This window comes from Mastacembelus armatus, chromosome 19 (assembly GCF_900324485.2).
Source record: "Mastacembelus armatus chromosome 19, fMasArm1.2, whole genome shotgun sequence".
Classification (NCBI taxonomy): Eukaryota; Metazoa; Chordata; class Actinopteri; order Synbranchiformes; family Mastacembelidae; genus Mastacembelus; species Mastacembelus armatus.
The window spans coordinates 16,627,218-16,631,016 of record NC_046651.1 but is presented as its reverse complement, the minus strand read 5'-3'; positions in this window follow the sequence as shown (position 1 = coordinate 16,631,016).

The window sequence follows — 3,799 nt, the reverse complement described above, 5'->3', positions numbered from 1 at the left end:
GAGCGCAGGCAAGTTAGCGTCAGAACAACTGCTACATCCGCTTAGGGCTTTCAAAATAAAATCCTAAAACGGAAGCTCATTACTGCCAATAGAAAGACGTGGCAGAAGAAATGCTCATGATCTTTTTGTGGTTCATAATTTTAACATTTTTATAGTTTTTATATTGCAAGTCAGATGTTTTATAGTTTTGAGTAGACAAATGTCAGAATTTTGGGTTTATAATTTTGATTTAGGCTACAAGCAGAATTGTGACATAGACGTGACATAGAAGTTTTCGTCTCAAAATCTGACTTTTATCTTTATGTTATTTTATTTTATCTTTGTAATTTAGATTTTTCTATATTATAATATCGACATTTTACAGTACCATTGGCAATTTTTTTATTTTCATTGCTAACAATTTTTTATATTTTCGTTTACTGCCAAAAAAAGCTTCATAGTCTAGTTGATTTTTGCTTGTGACCATTTAGCGTGAGAGACGAGGATAAGCTTTATTAATCCTCAAAGGAAAATTCGGGAGCTTGTCACCATTCATTATTTATTTAAAAAATGAAATACGGTATAGTTTATTTTTTAAATTATTTAATTTAATTAAATAGATAACTATATATATGGGGTTTCAGAAAAAAGAAGAAAAATAACCATAACACTAACATCAATAAACTGGGCACAAATTAAAATTCCCCAAAATGATCATACAGTCAAATCAACACCTCTCAAAACCAGTTTAAACAAAAGCTAAACATTATGATATGCATAAAGTGAAGTTTTACCTGATAAAGTGGTAGCTCGGTCTGTGAGGATGTGAAAAACCCTTTAAGTTTCTTCTCTGCCTTTATGTAGGCTACGTAAATTGTGTTTAATGTGAATTTGCATGCTTTTATTTTGAACGACAAAATGCAGGCTTCCGGGACTGGCTTGTCCGTGGTGTGCTTGACACACCTGGACTGACCTGGACAGCTCTCAATGACCCACACAGCAGGAGTAGCACACTTTTGCTCACAAGCCTGGTCTATAATAAATAAATGTTCAAGAGCACCAAAATCCCACAGGCACTATGAAGTATTAAAGCACCATTCAGGTCTTTTACATGCATGCATGCTGTATTTCAGCAGTGTTCCATAATAGTTGAATAAACTAATGGAGCCAGTGTGGTTTGGCTGTAAAGAGAAGAGGGAAGTGTAATAAAGATAAAGTACTCTACATTTCCAGCGCAACCAGTTCTTTGCTATGTATTCTAAATATGTAGAGCAAGGTCATACCTGACTAACCCTAACCCTTAGACAAGCCTTTCTGCTCCACAGGGAAATACATCCATCCATCCATCCAATAGTGACTGAGCTTTATTTGTTTGTGGTAATGAATGTGTTTATTCACATAGATAAGAAGATGAGATACAAAATAAATGATTAAACCTCCCTGTTCACTCATTGTTAGAGCTGAATGATCTATCCAAGTCCATTTGCACATCAATAAATCACACAAACAGTAGAATAGACTGTAGAATCCAGGGATTCACTTCTTTTGTTTAACACTTAGATCAGGACTGGTCAGTTTGAACAAATATTGATTGGCTTGCCATAAAATCTGGTGCAGAGATTCATGTTTCCCACAGGAGGAATTGGAGTAAAGTTAGTGATCCCTCCTTTTCATCCGGCTCCATCACCATGTTAAAATTTCATTTGTCTGTTACTTTGTTTTGTGACTTAACAACTGTAAAACTGACACAACCATCAGAGTCAGCTGTTTTGTTCTGTTTTTTTAATATACAACACACACATTTAAACAAAATACAAAACATGACTATAATAAAGTGGTATAAACAGAAAAGTGTGATACGGTAACAAATTAAAAGAAAACAATACAAAATCCTGAAGAGACTGAATTATTAAATATGAATTTCCCCCCAAAAAATATCAGAAATGCCAAAATTCTTTTAAAAATTCAAGCATGTCTTTTAAGTGAAGCCTACTTTTGAGACATCCAGAATATACAATTCCCTCATATAAAGAAGCAGCTAAAAAATTAATGTATCTGTCTAACACACACCACCAGACACACACACCCTGCTACGTGTTTGCCTAATTTCATGTGTTTCATTTTGTGCATGTAGCACATTTCCTAAGTTTCCCTAATTTCCAAAGAGCTGAGCTTGATTCATGCAGAAAGGGAATTTATTGGTGAGGCTCCAGCAATCAGGTCTGGTGGGGATGGAGGAAAATGGACCTGCATTTATCTGGCCACTAGAGAATTTGAGAAGAGCTGTTACAGTAATTGATAATTGTGTGTGGGTTGCATACAGCGTGTCTGCTGATAATGACTCTCCAAATCAAACCTCTGAGTCAGTTCTTCACCACTCCACCATGGGAACATTTTGCTCCCAGTGCTCCCTGCTCCTGACTGGGTCGTGGTGTGCCTGCCCAAGATGCCTATCGTTGGTCAAAGCAGCCAGCCCACTGGTAATTATGTTGTGTCGGCTGATAATGGCCTCCCTTCTGCATCCACTGTGAGCTCGTTTTATTCAGAAACATGCCGGAAGGAGATAATTGTTGAAAAGTAATTGGTCAATGATGCTGCAACTCACTGCACTCAGAAACATGGATCTGAGCTATTTGAGCGTCCATTTCCTGGATGTGAAATTGCAGTTGTTTCCGTCATGATACAGTGGGCATACGTGCGGAGCGAGCCAGGAAAATGTTCAGGTTTTCCTACATGTTTTATAACAGGATCTATGTTCTTGATATTTCCTTTTGTGCATTTTCCATTTGATTTAAATGATGTACAGAATTTTCTGTAGTGTAACGCTCAGCTTACATGACTATGGATGGACAACACGTTTCTTTCCTTTAACTGTTTGACAATTAAAAAAGATTTTTTTAAAAATCTTCATGCCAGTAAGATAAAATATCACACCTGCAAAGCAGTAAACAAGAAGTCACACAAATCTCTTCTCTAATACCATCTAACGAAAAGCCATGCTCAGCATGGCGCAAGAAAGAGTTTAACTAAAACAAAACAAAGAAATGACCCAAATGAGCCCAAACACTGATCGTTTTACCTGCTGCTCTCAGAGTGATGGGAGCAGACAAAGCCATGTATCATGTGCTCTGTACTGACTGACCTGCCTCCAACCACAGTGACTCAGTAGTAAATGACAACATGGTTAATATGAAGACAAGGGCAAAATCATCTGTCTGTTCTTTGCTTTATAAAGTGACGCTGCCATGTTTCATTTTAGGTGTTAAGAGCCTGGACAGCAGTTACAGATCTAATGTTGCAGTAAGTGCTATCTTTCTGGGTAAGGCGGTGCATGTGCATTTAAAAAACAATTTACGGATTTAATATCACAGAATGAACACAACGAATAAAGAAGACGGTCAGTATGAGCTGCTCAGATTAAACAGTGAGGTTCTGTTCTCCATCCCCTCCTGATGCTGCTCCAGTTCAAAAGTTTGAAAGCAAGAGTTTAAATATGTCAAGAGCTAACAAACACTTAAGAATCTGACATTATCCGTAAAACTATTCTACGTGTTTTGTTTGTTATGTAAAGCAGCATTAAAAGGAGGGTGCAGAAAACGTAATGTCTGTAATTTACTGACTGTTTAGATGGACAGCAGCTGGTGTCGAGCTATAAACTGTATTTCCACAGAAGCTGTGAAGTCACCAGTGTTATTAAGCCACTAAAACTACAGAGTTTGTCCTTCAGATGAATGGAGCATATGGTTGTTATGCTTTTCTTAATCAAGGGCATGCTGATTATGAATCATATTTCCATATGTGTTGCATTAACAAAGCAATC